At 40.1% G+C, this 15976-nt stretch overlaps 1 protein-coding gene and 1 pseudogene across 1 annotated transcript in view; both read left to right on the top strand.

Moving 5' to 3' along the window:
• Positions 1 to 15976, top strand: part of CRADD (CARD and death domain containing adaptor protein) — a 218984-nt gene that overhangs the window by 192172 nt on the left and 10836 nt on the right. The window lies entirely within an intron of this gene.
• On the top strand, positions 13030 to 14256 carry LOC142449878 (L-lactate dehydrogenase A chain pseudogene; annotated as a pseudogene).

Genomic DNA, 15976 nt, shown 5'->3' with positions numbered 1-15976 from the left:
GTGGAGATATAAACAGTACCCTCCCCTTTGGTGGCTTGGTGCCCTATTCCCCTGCTACCCATTTCTTTCTTTCTTTCTTTCTTCCCCCTCCTTTTTAGTTGGCTACCATATGTATCCCTGGATTTAGTCTGACCCCTGTCATACTACCTAGATCTCACTCCAGGAGTGCTTGTGTACAGTAGCTTTTTCCCTATACCCCTTTTGCATTTTTAAGCTTACCTCAGCCGACTTATATTGTACATGTCCTTTTGTGCTTGGCTTACTTTGTTTTGCATAATTTCCTCCACTTCTTCCCATGTTGTGATATGCTTCATGCATTCATCACTGCTTTTCTAGGGATGTATAGTACTCCATTGTATGTATGTACCACAGCTTTTTAATCCACTTGTCAGTTGATGGAAATTCGGATTGTTTCCAACTCCTTGCAATTGTGAACTAGGCCGTGATGAACATTGGAGCACAGATGTCTGGCTGTGGTCTGTTTCTTGCCTCTTTTGGGTATATGCCCAGTAGGGGGATTGCAGGGTCATATGGTAGCTCCATTTTCATCTGTTTTAGATATCACCAGATCAATTTCCATAGTGGCTGCACATACTTACAGGTCCACCAGCAGTAGATGATATTTTCTATCTCACCACAGCCCCTCCAGCACTTGTCGCTTTCTGATATTTTGAACTGGGCTATCTTTGAGGGTGTTAATTAGCATCTCACTGTTATTTTAATTTGCATTTCTCTTGTGGCTAATGATCAGGAACATTTTCTCATGTGTTTATTGGCCATTCAGATTTCTGCCCTTGTGAAACTTCTGTTCAGGTCCTTTGCCCACCTCTTCAGTAGGCAATAATTTCTTTTCATTTTGGAAGCTCGCAGAGTACTGTAGAATTTAGTGAGAAGACCTTTGTCTGGTGTGTCATTGCTAAAGATGTTTTCCCAGTCCATGGACTCTCTTATTACTCTCTTAGTGAATTCTTTGGATGTACACATGTGTTTTATCTTCAGTATATACCACTTTTCAGTTTGTGACTCATCTCTATTTGTATCCTTCCCTATATCTGATAGCCTATGTATTCCCTATGCCAAAGTGCTCAGTTTTGTCCCAATTCCCTCATTGATGGCCCTAATAGTTTGGGGGTTTACTTCAAAGTCTGAAATCCACCTTGAGTTTATTCTTCTGCATCGAGCGAGATAAGGGTCTTGCTTAATTTTTCTGTGGGTAGAAATCCATTTTTTCCAGCATCACTTGTTGAAGAGGGCAACTGCTTCCCATTTGATATTTTTGCACCCTCATCAAAGATCAGTTGTCAATATGCTGATGATTTTATTTCTGGGTTTTCAGTTCTTTTCCATTGGTCGGATTATCTGTCATTATACCAATACCATGCAGTTTTGAACACTGGCTGTATAATAATGTGCTTAAAGTCAGGTAAAGCAAGCCATCCAACTCAGTCCTTCTTCTTGAGGAGGTCTTGGCTAATTCGGGGCTTTTTTCCTCTCCATGTGAAGTTGGTAATCAGTTTTTCCATTTCTTTGAAGAAAGATGCACATAATTGTATTGGGATGGCAGAACTGAAATCTTTACTATATTGTATCTTCTAATCCATGAGCATGGGCTATTCCGTTTGTTGAGGTCACTCTTGGTTTCTTGTAGTAGTGGTCTGTCATTTTCCTCCTATAAATCTTTTGTTCTTTCTCAAAAAAAAAATCTTTTGTTCTTTTAGTCAGGTATAGCCCTAAATATTTCAATTTGTGCTTGGCTATTGTGAAGGGTACCACCTTTTTTATCTCTTCTTCTGTGGTCTTATCCAATGTGTATAGCAGTCCAATAGACTTCTGTTTGTTGATCTTGTATCCTGCCAATCTGCCATATACCTCTATTGCTTCCAGTACTTCCCTTGTGGAGCTTTTGGGATTTTCCATACGTAAAATCATGTCATCTACAAATAGTGATAGTTTCACCTCTTCCTTCCCCAAGTGAATACCTTTGATGTTTTTTTTTATGCTTTATGCTGTTAGCTAAAACATCCAGGATGATGTTAAATAAGAATGGGGACAAGGAGCATCCTTGTTTGGTCCCCTTTTTCAATGGGATTGTGTTTGTCTTTTCTCAATTGACTACCATGTTGGCTGTTGGGTTTTCATATATATCTTATATTATCTTGAGGGATTTTCCTTCCATTCCTTTCTTCTTGAGTGCCTTTAACAGGAATTGGTGTTGGATGTTGTTTAATGCTTTTTCCTCATCTATCAATATTATCATGTGGTTCTTATAGTTTTTCATGTCAATGTGGCAAATGATACTGATGATCTATCATATGTTGAACAATCTGTGCATCCCACTTGGTCATGAATCCCACTTGGTATGAATCCCACTTGGTCATGGTGAATTATTTGTTTTATATGACTTTGTATTCTATTGACCAGTATTTTGTTAAGGATTTTTACATCAATGTTCATTAAAGATATTGGTCTGTAGTTCTCGACTCTTTTAGGATCCCTACCCAATTTCAATATCAGAGTTATACTAGCTTCATAGAAGGAGTGTGGGAGTTTGCCATCCTTTTTTATGTTCTGGAAGCATTTGTGTAGGATTGGTGTCAGTTCTTCCCTAAATGCTTGATAGAATTCTCCTATGAAGCCATCTGGTTCAGGGAACTTTTTGTTGGTAATTCTTTTGATAACCTTGTCTATTTCTTCTATTGCTATGGGTCTATTGAGATTCTTGATGTTCATCAGGGATAGTCTAGGGGGGGGGGATTTTTTTCCCAAGAATTTGCCCATATCTTCCAAGTTGTTGAATTCATTGGAGTACAGTACTTTGTAGTACTGTGTAATTATCCTTTTGATTTCATTGGGGTCTGTTTTAATGTCTCCTCTTTGATACCTCATCCTTGCTATTGAAATTTGTTTTCTGCTTTCTTTGGTTAGGTTTCCCAGTGATTCTGATTATCCTTTCAAGGAACCAACTTTTAGCAGCATTAATTTTTCCATAGTTTTGTTTCCCTCTCCTGAATCTCAGCCTTGATTTTATTATTTCTTTTCTTTTACTATTAGTTGGATTGTCCTGTTGACTCTGCTCCTGTTACTGTAATTTTGTCCCAGCATATTAATCATGAGTCTCTCTTCCTTTTTCATGTGTGTATGTATTTCTATGAAATACATAAGTTTTGGTATGTTGTGGTCTCATTCTCATTGGTTTCTAGAAATTTCCTAATTTCATATGTGATCTGGGCCAGTACCCACTCCTTTTGCAATAGAGTTATTCATCCTCCAATTGTTTATTCTTGTTTTCATTCTTGATTTCTAGCCTTATGGCACAGTGGTCAGAGAGGTCTGTATGATGTCAATGGGCTTAAATTTGTGCAGATTTGCCTTACACCCAGCATGTAGCATATCCTTCAGTATGTGCCATGTGGGCTTGAAAAGAATGTGAAGTTTTGGGGTTTGGATGAAAAGCTCTGTAAATATCCATCAGGTCAAAATTTCTAATTGTAGTGTTTAGATCTCTAGCCTTCTTGTTGAGTTTCTTTTCCTGTCATCTATCTTTCTCAGAGAGCAGTGTATTGAAGTTACCTACTATGAAGTCACCTACTAGGTTTTGAGTTCTTTTTTCATCTTTTGGCATTTTTGGTTGATGTATTCAGTGGATCTTTCATTTGGGAAATATATGTTTAAAATTCTTGTTGGTTCTTTGTCTACCATTCCCTGAGCATTATATAGTGTCCCTCATCTCCTTTTATGGTTTTCACTTTGAAGTAAATTTTATCCCAGATTAGGATTGCAACCCCTGATTTTTTTTTAATTGTTGTTTACTAGGTATATTTTTATCCAGCCTTTGATTCTCAGCCTATTTTTGTCCGTATTCTTGAGTTGTGTCTCCTGTGTGGCAGCAGATTGATGGGTTGTGTTTTCTAAGCCAGTCTGCTAGCCTCGGTTTTTAATACCCAAGTTCAGTCCATTGATATTCAGGGTTAGTATCTCCATCTGAGGACTCTATGATGTCACCTTATACCTTTTGTGTTGGGTGTTTTTCAACCTCCTTTTCTTATCAGTGTGTGTTGTGTGTGTGTGTGTGTGTATCATTCCTGACTTCTTAAGCCAATGCTACCCTTAAGCCAATGCTATCCTTAAGCCAATGCTATCATGGGGTCTGTTTTCTCTTTGTTGCACTCTGGATGGGGTTGTTCTATGTGCCAGTCCCTCACTTATGCTTGGTGAGTGCTGTTCTTCTGCCCATACTGGGTCGACAAGTATCTTTTGTAGAGCTGGATTTCTGCTAATGTATTCTTTGAGTTTTTTCTTGTCTGGGAAGACTCTTCTCCATCTATCTTGATAGATAATTTGGCTAGGTACAATATTCTTTGGTTTGCATTATTTTCCTTCAATTCTGGGGATGTTGCTCCTCTCTCTCCTCTTCTAAATAGTGTCCACTGATAGGTCTGAGCATATATTTATTTGGGAATCTTTATGTGATTGTATGCTTTTCCCTAGCTGCTCTCATGATTTTCTCCTTTTCCTCAAAGTTGGATAGTTTATGTGCCTTGGTGACTTCTTCTTGGTATTCCGTCTAGCTGGTGTCCTTTAAGCCTCCTGAATGGTTTCCTGGTTTTCATTCATTAAGCTACGTGAGTTTTCCTACAAGAATTCTCTTACTATTGTTCCAGATGACTTCTTTGTTGTGTATTCCTCCAGTAATCCAATGATTCTGATGTTGTCCCTCTTCATAGCATCAGACATAACTCTTAGGTGTTCTTCAGCTTCTCTGATGATCTTATTAAATTTTTGTTCGCATTTGTTAAAGTCTGCTTGGCTGTCCTCTAAGTCACTGGTGTGGTTGTCTGCCTCCTCTGGTTGATTGGTGAAGTCCTTGGGTCTGCTACTGGTTTTGTTATCTCATCCCTAAGCTTTTGTATTTCCTTTTGGTGTATACACTTTATCTCCTCTATCATTTCATCCCTTTTCTGTGTTGTTTCTTTCATATCCTGATGACTCCAAGCAGCATCTAAAATATTTTTCTGTGGTAGATCAATGTCTGCTTCTTCTATGCACATTGTTAGGTTCAGGGCATCTTCTGCTATTGTCTTTTTTCTCCTGTTTTTTTTTCATTGAGGTTATTGGGACTGATTGCTGTTTGTGTTGTGCTGTTTTAGAGGAGCCAGGTGCCATTTTCCAGGGACTCAAAGAGCACTGGCTTTCTCTGAGAGACTCATATGAATGCTTCTTTGAACTTCCTACAGCTAATTTCACTATGGAATTTGCCTACACTTTATCCTCCTGCAGCTTCACTTTTTCCATAGTCAAACAGTATTCTGTTATTTGGAGGCCAATTTGGGTGGTCCTCTCAGGAGACGCTAGTTGAGTTGTTGTGGACCCATGAGGATGGTGCTATACTGGATGATCTCACAAGAAGCAGTTATGGTGTTTCCACGGAAGCTTGGTGTGCTGCAGTGGGCATGCAGGGGTGCACAAATGGTGACAGAGTTTCACTGGTGAGGTATATCACTGCAGAGATTTGGTGGAGGTTCCCGCAGCAGTGTGGAACATTGACAAGTGTTGGCCGAGCTGTCTTAGGCCATATGAGGCACTACGGCAGGTGGGAGGAAGTTCCCCAAGTCATATGGGACCACAGAGGGTTGATAGGAGCTCCCACAGCCACACAGGCAGGATTTCCCCCAAAGAAGGTGGGCGGGATTTCCCCTGAAAGAATTTGGTGGGATATCCCCTGGTGGAGGGTGGGCAGGTTTTCCCCAGCTTCACATTATGCTGCAGAGGGTGGAGCTCTCCCAGGTGGGTGAAGGGAAGGCATAAATACCATAGGCTAAGGGGAGTTGTCTGGAGATCGGCAGTGGCATGTGAGAGAAAAGGGAAAAGAAAAAAACCCAAAACTAAGCCCACTGCAACTGTGCAACTGTGGGGGGATAGAGAAAAGAGAGAGAAGCAAATGTAACAATATAGCTAAGCCCCGATCCCTGACTAGGGCCAGAGGGGTTTGATCCCTGCCCTGAGGCAGTGGCAAGCTGTGGCTGTGTTGAGATAAAGCCTCTGCATCAGCCCCAAATGATCCCGGCTTCAGGCGAGACAATGGTGGAGTTAAGATCAAACCCTATCTAGCCTCCACTGCGGTAAGCTGAAAGCCCCCAGTTCCTCACAACCTAGTGAACCTGTGCCTACTTATCTTTATGATGCTCCTCCTGTGACCCAGTAGAATATAATTTCCTTCTTAGTAACTCTCTTGTGCTGATTTCTGTGGAGTCCCTCTGGTATGTGTTAGTTGCCATCTTCCCGGAAGTTCCACATGATTCTCTATTTATTCCAATCTTTTATTATAGGTTCAGAATGTCCTCATAGAGGTTTAATGGATCTTTACTAACTTAATTCTTAGATCCTTTATACTTTTATCACTTAAAATGTTTTTAGTATGATTTTAGAGTTGGTTATTGCTAGATTTTAGAAATGGGTTTTGTCTATTTTATGTTGACCTGTATCTCCCAAATTTTGCTTATTTGTTCTAAAGAATTATCTGTTGATCTGGATCTTTTTCTGTGTAGAAAATCATACTGTCTCAACATGACAATTTTATCTCTTCCTTTCAAATGTTTATTCCTAATTTCTTTTTCTTTTTTACAGGGCCTATCTCCAATACTAGATTCAACAATGGTAGACATAGTATGCCTCCATCTCCTTTTTTTTTCCTTCTTATTTTCCATCATTTTATTTGGGGCTCTTACAGTTCTCATAACATTACATACATCAATTGTATGAAGCATATTTGTACATATGTTGCCATCATCATTTCCAAGATATCTTCTGCTTGAGGCCTTGACATAAGCTCCTTTTTAACCCCCTTCCTCCCCTACCCTCCCACCCTATGTATCATTCATCAATTATCTATTGTTATTTCAGAGCTTATACTTCCCTTTGTCTCCCTTCACCCATTTCACCCCTTTGTGGGATTGGGGAGCAGTATATCCAATCTTGTGATGGGTTCCCCTTTTCTCACCTTTCCCCTCTCTGACCATCCCCCTACCCTAATAATATCACTACTCCCATTATTGTTCACGAGGGGTTTATCTTTCCTGAATTCCCTCTGTTGAGAGCTCTTATCTGTACTGATGAGTGTACTCTGGTCTAGCCAGATTTGTAAGGTAGAACTGGGTCATGGTAATTGGGGGAGAGGGAGGAAGTATTCAGTAACTAGAGCAGTGGTTCTCAACCTTCCTAGTGCTATGACCCTTTAATACAGTTCCTCATATTGTGGTGACCCCCAACCATAACATTATTTTTGTTGCTACTTAATAATTGTAATTTTTGCTACTGTAATGAATTGGGCAACCCCTGTGAAAGTGTCACTCAATCCCCAAAGGGGTCTCTACCTACAGGTTGAGAACTGCTGAACTACAGGAATGACGTGTGATTCGTCAGTGCTATACTACACCTTGAGTGAATCATCCCTTCCTTAAATCACGTTTGTGGGGGGATATCCAATTATCTACAGATGGGCTTTGGGTCTCCACTCCAATCCCCCTCCTTCATATTGATATACTTGTTTGTTTTGGGTCTTTTGATACCTGTTGCCTGATTCTGTTGACACATCATGACCACACAGGCTGGTGTGCTTCTTCCATGTTGGCTTATTTGCTTCTCTGCTAGATGGCTGCTTGTTTGACTTCACGCCTTTAAGACCTCAGAAGCTATATCTTTTGATAACTGGACACCATCCACTCTCTTCACCACAGTTGTCTATGTACCCATTTTATCTTCAGTGATCGTGTTGGGAAGGTGTATATCAGAGTGCCAGGTTATCAGAACAAAGTGTTCTTGTGTTAAGGGAGGCCTTGAGTAGAGGCCCAAAGTCCATCTGCTATCTTAATACTTATATAAATGTATATACATTGGTCTCTGTCCCTTTCATTATAAATTTATATATTATAATATATATGCCTATATCTATACCTCTATACATAGCTTTTGCCTCCTATTTCTTCCTTCTATTGTCTTTCACCTTCTTCCTATCCCACTATCATGCTCACCTTTCATTCGGGTCTCCATAATACCTCCTTCTTTTATTCCAAGTTTTAAGATGAATACAGTTAAAGTTTCTCCATTAAATTAAATGCTTATGGAATATATTTAATTTAAAATCCTTATTATTTCTTGTATCTGTAATTTTTGGAAAATTTTTTCAGAAACCATAAAGGAGTATGAAACTTTATCAAATTGGCTTTTTTTAATCTATGCAAAACGTGCTGACTTCTCTCTTTATTCTATTGGTGTAAGTTTTATGATATAAAATTATTATAACCCTGGGTTAAAATGTAATTGCTCATAGTATTTTAATATTCTTGCTTTCATTAGCTAATAATGCATTCAAATGGTTTGCATTTAAACTTATAAAATTAGACTGTAACTTTCTTTTCTTAGATATTTGATAAAACACACCTGTCAAATGATCCAGACCAGAGGCAATGTAGCAAGGAGGGGCTTTGATTACCATTTCAGTGTATTTAATATTTTGGCTTATTCAAGTTTTCTCATGTTTCCTGCCTCCATTTTCTCATATTATATTTTCCCAGAGCTGTATCTATTTGATCTAGATTAAAAAAATATATATGATCATATTTGTGAGTGTTTATGAATTATTGCTGAGCAGATTTTTCACTCTTCCCCTCCTTGAGAGCAGAGTTAGTTCCTTGGGTTATTGCTAACCTAAGACTTGTGGTTCAAGCCCACCAGCTTCACCCAGAAGAAAGATTCAGAAATCTGCTTCCATAAAGATTTATAGCCTTGGGGCACTTCTATTCTGTCCTGTGGAGTCCCAATGATTTGGACTCCACTTGATGGCAGAATACATGCATACATACATACATGGGTGGAGAGCTTGGTGATGTGTTGCCATGGCTAATGGAACATTAGAGAACTTGAAAGGAGCAGAAACCTTAAATGTCCTCCTGGCAGAGATTAGCTTAAACTCCAACAGAGTGGTAGCACCAGGAAGCAGGCAGTCTCTTAGCTCAGCTTTCCCTCTGGTTCACCAAGCCTGAAAGACTTGACACTTCCATCAGTTACAGTAGCTTACTGTAGCAGTAGCAGCAGTAACCTGGGGCAGCTACTATATTACTACTCTCCAGAGGAATGTGTATAGTATTGAAAAATGTCTGAGCCACTGAATTATGGATTATAAGCAATTCATATGTACTTATGATGTCTCCAGTCAGAGCCCCAAATAACTGAAGTTGAAAGAAGAGTTTTGTAGTTAAAGAGAAACACAAAACCCTTTCTGCTACTCTACGATTCTAGGCTGCAATTTTATCTGATTCGCCTGGAAGCTGCTTACATATCTGCTATATCTCTGTTCTTGACCATGGCCTTTAGTCTCTTAACTGTGCTTTTAAAACCTGTGTAAATCTTCTTTCAGGTCATCTATAAGGTGGCAGTTGTCATAGTGTTGAAATGACAAAGAGAGGTGGACCAGACAAGACTCTAGAACCCTGAACAACCTTCCCTCAGAGACCCCGTAGCCAATCAGGCATAGACCGGGAGTGCTGTCTGCATGGAGACACATCAGAAGAGATAGCACTTTTTTTGGAACAAAGTTTGAAATGAGTAACTAATCGCAATATTAAGTTGACAACTTGATTCGGAGGACCTTCTTGTTTTAACAACGTGATTAGTTATTCAAAAAGTGTACTGTGAGCCCTTATTTGGATTTATCAGGGGACTAAAGGTTGTGGACAAGGTTGTGGGCATAACAGGCATGGCCTTTGCCATAAAGAACTTAGGAGACAGCTGTGACACAGATGAAGCAGAAACGTTTATTGGGGAGACTCAGACCCAAGTGTAACTGCAGAAGAAATTGGAAGGGAGACTTTAGGTTTGAGAGCAGTTATTGATAGGTGTGGGAGAGCAGGGAGGAGAGCAGGTGAAGGGCACAATGCTGTTGTTATTCATGTAATGGCCACAGAGATCCCGGAGTAAGGGGTGGGGCTGGGGTGGGGAAGGTGAAATGGAGGAATAAGCAGAACGGTTCAGCCCCTCCAGTGGATCCTTGGATTCACTAAAGTAGATGAGGCTTGTTAGAATATGTTGCTGCCTTTGAACTTGGTGATTTTTAAATATACTGAGACTGTTGTTAAGGAGTGGTAGAATTGATTCAGGATTTGTATAAAGGGAAGTATCTTGTCACCATATTGTTGTCAGCTGCCCCTAACTCATGACAACACTGCACAATGGAATGAACCATGTTGGTCCATAGAATTTTCATGGATTAATTTTTGGAAACAGCTCACCAGGCCTTTCCTCCTAGTTTGTTTTAATTGGAAAGCTCGATTGGATCTTGTTTAGCGTCACAGCAATATGCTTATAGATGAGTGGTGGCTGCACTGAGGTTTTGTTGTGATCGTTAGGTACCATCGAGTGGGCCTTGAGACTTAGAGACCCTGCACACAGCAGCAACACCACCAGGTTCTGTGTCATCCTCATAATTGCTGTTTGAGCCCCTTGTTGCAACCACTGTGTCCATCCATCTCATTGAGGGTTTTCCTCTGTTTGCTGACCCTCAGCTTTACCACATCAGATTTCTTTCTGCAGGCACTGGAGCGACTATCCTGATAACATATTCAAAGCACTTGAGACAAAGCCATGCCATTCTTGCATTCAAGGAGCATTGTGCTTTACTTCATTCAAGAAAGGTTGGTTTGTTCTTGGTACTTCGCCTACATTGTGATTCAAAGGAATCAGTCCTCTAGTTTTCCTTATTCATTGTCCAGCTTTCACATGTATAGGAGGCAATTTAAAATGCCATTGTTTGGGTCAGGTGCACCTTCCTCCTCAAAGTGAAATCTTTTTTTTTCCAAAGTGAAATCTTTGCTCTTTAATGCTTTATAGAGGTCTTTTGCAGCAGATTTGCCTGATGTAATATATCATTTGATTTCTTGACAACTACTTTCCATGGGTATTGATCAAAGATCCAAGTAAAATGAAATCCTTGACAACTTAAAATGTTTCTGTTTTTCCTGATGCTAATGGTCCAGTTGTTAAGAATTTTATTTCATTATGTTGAGGGGTAACATCAACAGTAAGTATTTCAAGTCCACTTCATTTTTCAGCACGCAAGATCATGTCATGTCCATACTGCAGGGTGTTAATGAGTTTTACTCCAAGCCTGATCCACTATTCTACTTATTGAATCTGTGTCTCCTGAGCAAGCAATTTGAGATTCAATAAGTACAGTAAAAGGATACAACCCGCAAGATATGACAAAATAATGATGTATAAATTACCAAGGGCACATGAGGGAGGGGGGAAAAGGGAGGGAGGGGAAAAAAAAGAGGACCTGATGCAAGGGGCTTAAGTGGAGAGCAAATGCCTTGAGAATGATTGGGGCAGGGAATGTATGAATGTGCTTTATACAATTGATGTATTTATATATGTGGATTGTGATAAGAGTTGTATGAGTCCCTAATAAAATGTAAAAAAAGAAAAGAGGAGTAAAAAATGATTAGGGCAAAGACTGTACAGATGTGCCATATACAATTGATGTATGTATATGTATGAACTGTGATAAGAATTGTATGAGCCCCAATAAATTCTTAAAAAAAAAAAAGGATACAACCCTGGACCACACCTTTCTTGATCTTAAATCATGGAGTATCCTCTTGTCTGGTCAAACACTTGACTCTTGCCTTTTGTACAAGTTCCACATGAGCACAATTAATTGTTGTGGAATTCCCATCTTTGTAATGTTAATACTTTTTGACACAATCAAATACCTTTGCATAGTCAATGAAACACAAGTAAAAATCCCTGGCATTTTTGGCTTTCAGCCAGGATTCATCTGATTTCAGCAATGATATCCTATGTCCTCTTCAGATCCTGACTTAAATTTCTGAAAACATCTTCTTGATGTACTGCTGCAGCTATTTAAAAATTATTATTATTGATATTGTTCAATAATTTCCACATTCTGTGGGATCATCTTTCTTTGAAATGGGCACAACTCTCTCAGTTGATTGGTCAAGTAGTTGTCTTCCAAATTTCTTGACATAGGGAAGTGAGTCTGGGTTGCATCCATTCATTGAAATATTGTAATTGGTATCTATCAATTCCTGGCACCTTGTTTTTCAGCTGTGCTTACAGTGGAGCCTGAACGTCCTTCTTCAGTACTATTGGTTCTTGATCATACGCTACTTCTGGAAATGGTTGTATACTAAACAATTCTTTTTAATACAGTGACTGTATATTCCTTCTATCTTCTTTTCATGCACCCTCTTTGTTTAATATTTCACCCATACGCTCTTCCAATATTGCAACTCAAAGCTTGAATTTTATCTTCAGTTCTCTGAGCTTGAGAAATACCAAGAAGTTTCTTCTCTTTTGTGTTTATAATTCCAAGTTTTTGTCTATTTCCTAAGTGTACTTTACTGTGTTATCGGGAGCTGCCCATTGAAGGGTTCTATTAAATATCTGTGTCTCTTCTGGTATCTATTTGCATCTTTTCATTCTTTCTTTCAAATGATCTTCATTTATGATGTCATCCCAATTGGTGTTGGCCCTCGATGGCCAATGAGGCAAATATAATCTTGAGGAGCTTTATAAATTCAGGTGGGATTTGTCATTTGGTTCAAGATTGTAGTTTGACTCTCATGGATTTGTTTTAATGTTCTTTAGCTTCAACCCGAACTTGCATAAGAGCAATTGATGGTCTGTTTCACAGTCAGTTCCCAGCCTTTTACTGATTTATGATATTCAGTTCTCCATCTTCTCTTCCTATAAATACAATTTTGATTCTTGTTTTTCCATCAGGTAAGGTTTGCATGTCTAGTCACCATTTGTGTTGTTGAAAAGTTGTTGGTCATGCAAAATTCTAATATGTAATCACCAGCATTTTTTTCCTATTGATAAGGTCATATTTTCCAGTTACTGTTCTTTCTTCTTTGTTTCCAACTTTTGCATTAAGGGGAGAGAGCAGTGTTGAAAACTTAACGGAAAAATCCATTGTTTTAAAGTTCGGCCCCTCCCGTGCCGCCCGCGAGCCCCGGAGCTGCTGCCTGCGGTCTGCTTCCCTTCGCCTCCCGCTCGCCCGACGTGCAGTCCGGTTCCTTCCTCTTCCAAAAGAAGCGCCATGGCAACTCTGAAGGACCAGCTGATTCAGAATCTCCTGAAGGAAGAACAGACCCCCCAGAATAAGATTACAGTTGTTGGGGTGGGTGCTGTGGGCATGGCCTGTGCCATCAGTATCTTAATGAAGGACTTGGCAGATGAACTCGCCCTTGTTGACGTCATGGAAGACAAATTGAAGGGTGAAATGATGGATCTCCAGCATGGCAGCCTTTTCCTTCGAACACCAAAAATCGTCTCTGGCAAAGACTATGATGTAACTGCAAATTCCAAGTTGGTCATTATCATGGCTGGAGCTCGTCAGCAGGAGGGAGAAAGTCGTCTTAATTTGGTCCAACGCAACGTGAACATCTTCAAGTTCATCATTCCGAACGTCGTAAAGTACAGTCCAAACCGCAAGTTGCTCATTGTTTCTAATCCAGTGGATATCCTTACCTATGTGGCTTGGAAGATAAGTGGCTTCCCCAAGAACCGTGTTATTGGGAGTGGTTGCAATCTGGATTCAGCACGGTTCCGTTACCTCATGGGGGAGAGGCTGGGAGTGCACCCATTAAGCTGTCACGGATGGGTCCTTGGAGAGCATGGAGACTCTAGTGTGCCAGTTTGGAGTGGAGTGAATGTTGCTGGTGTCTCCCTGAAAAACCTGCATCCTGCTTTAGGCACTGATTCAGATAAGGAACAATGGAAAGATGTCCACAAACAGGTGGTCGAAAGTGCTTATGAGGTGATCAAACTGAAAGGCTATACTTCCTGGGCCATTGGGCTGTCTGTGGCTGACTTGGCAGAGAGTATAATGAAGAATCTCAGGCGGGTACATCCCATTTCCACCATGATTAAGGGCCTTTATGGCATAAACGAGGATGTCTTCCTCAGTGTTCCATGCATCCTGGGACAGAACGGAATCTCAGACGTGGTGAAGGTGACTCTGACTACCGAGGAAGAGGCCCGGTTGAAGAAAAGTGCAGATACGCTTTGGGGGATCCAAAAAGAGCTGCAGTTTTAAAGTCTTGTACATACCACTTCACTGTCTGGGCTACAAATGGATCTCAGTTGGGGGATTTGTGCATGTTGCTCTTTTATTTTAATCTGCTCTGTGACTAAAGCAGTAAAATTATGATCCAGGAAAAAAATTAAAAAAATAAAGTTCATGAACTTCCTGAAGTTGCCTTATGAAATCACCAGAAAATTTCAGTGCATCTTGGTGGCATATTTGATACATTTCAAAATGTAGAAGTTGGTAAACAGCTTTATTTTTTTCTTACTTGGCTTTAATGGTTAGTGTAAGAGTCCCTATGCATGGAAATGCATGCCATGGCAATGAGAGTGAGAGTGGAAAGCGACTGATCTTCTTGGTTAGTCTGCTGTCACAGCTAGTGTTGTCCTACAGCGTAGAGCCTGACATTTTCTTTTGGACAGTGAGTGAGAGATGATCGCAACGCCATTCCTCCTTAATTTTCCACTCTTAACATAGTAGACAGTTTGTCTATCTGATTCAAAATGGCTTACGCCAGTCCAGTTCAGCTCAATAATGTCCAGAATATTGATCATTACGCATTCAATTTCATTTTTGACAACTTCTAATTTTCTGATATTTACACATTTTACATTCTACATTCTGAATACTATTGGGTACTTGAGGTACAAAGGAGTTAATTTCTGCTTAGGATTTTTCAAACTGGGTTGGACATTGATGCCACAGTGTCCAGTGATTCTTAACCAGAGGTCGTGCTGCTTCACCCTCAAAGTGTGGGTATTTGTGCATTCAGGGTAGGGTAGGGGGCGTTACTTAGTTATCATAGTCAAGGGTTGCCGAAGGTTCTGTAGTGCACTGCAGACAACCATGAATAATGGATTGACAGATTAGAACCCAAATCACTCAAATTTGGGTGATTTGGATGCTAATGTGTGTATTACCTGTCCCAATATTTACATATTTCTTTCTGAATTCCTTCTTATCTTTTTATTTCATTCATGGGTTTGAAAAATTACTTGTATTTTTCCTAGTATCATTAGATTAGAAATCTTACTATTATAATGTAAAATGATTATCCTTATAGCACCTAGCATCATCTTGCATACCACTAGTGGGATTCATAGCAAGCTTTTGGAAACAGTTGCCAGTTGGTCATGTTGACTTCATTTATAGCTTGACCTGATTTTAAGGAGGGTATCCTTGGGAGTTGAACTAAGTCCTTAGGACAGTGGTTCTCAACCTGTGGGTCACGACCCTTTTGGGGGGGTTGAACGACCCTTCACAGGGGTCACTTGATTCATAACAATAGCAAAATTATAGTTATGAAGTAGTAACGAAAATAATTGTATGGTTGGGGTGTCACCACAACATGAGGAACTGTATTAAAGGGTCACAGTATTGGGAAGGTTGAGAACCACTGCCTTAGGACTTTTATTTTGTGTGTAAGCGGAACTTTTCAGCTGACAGGACCCTGTGACGCTGGGTCTCCAGAAAGACATCAGACAGCATAAACAGCGTTATTATTGCTCCGTGTGTTGTAAGGTTGTCCAGTTGGAAGGACTTGATTTGTTCTTAGTGGGGTAAAGCTCCTGTGCCAGTGATCTTTGCCCCAGCCCGTGCTCGCAGACTGCTGGCCGTCTCCCAGTTATGCTGCGCTACTCAAAAGGGCTATGTGTCCCTGAAACGATGGAGGAATAAGAACAAATTCTGTCCTCATTTCTAAATAATTGGCTCAGAGTGCATGTCCCATTAACAGTTGGCTCGAAGTCCGAAGGAATGATGACAGACTGTAGCAGAATAAAAGACATCCCTTTCGCAGCACTCAGATGAACCAAGCAGCAGTTCAAAACAAAAACAAACCTAGCTTTAAATTCAATAGCAGCGACCAAC

This window comes from Tenrec ecaudatus, chromosome 6, assembly GCF_050624435.1.
Source record: "Tenrec ecaudatus isolate mTenEca1 chromosome 6, mTenEca1.hap1, whole genome shotgun sequence".
Lineage (NCBI taxonomy): Eukaryota > Metazoa > Chordata > Mammalia > Afrosoricida > Tenrecidae > Tenrec > Tenrec ecaudatus.
Note: the sequence above shows the minus strand (reverse complement) of the source record. Positions and strands in the feature narration are given on the sequence as shown.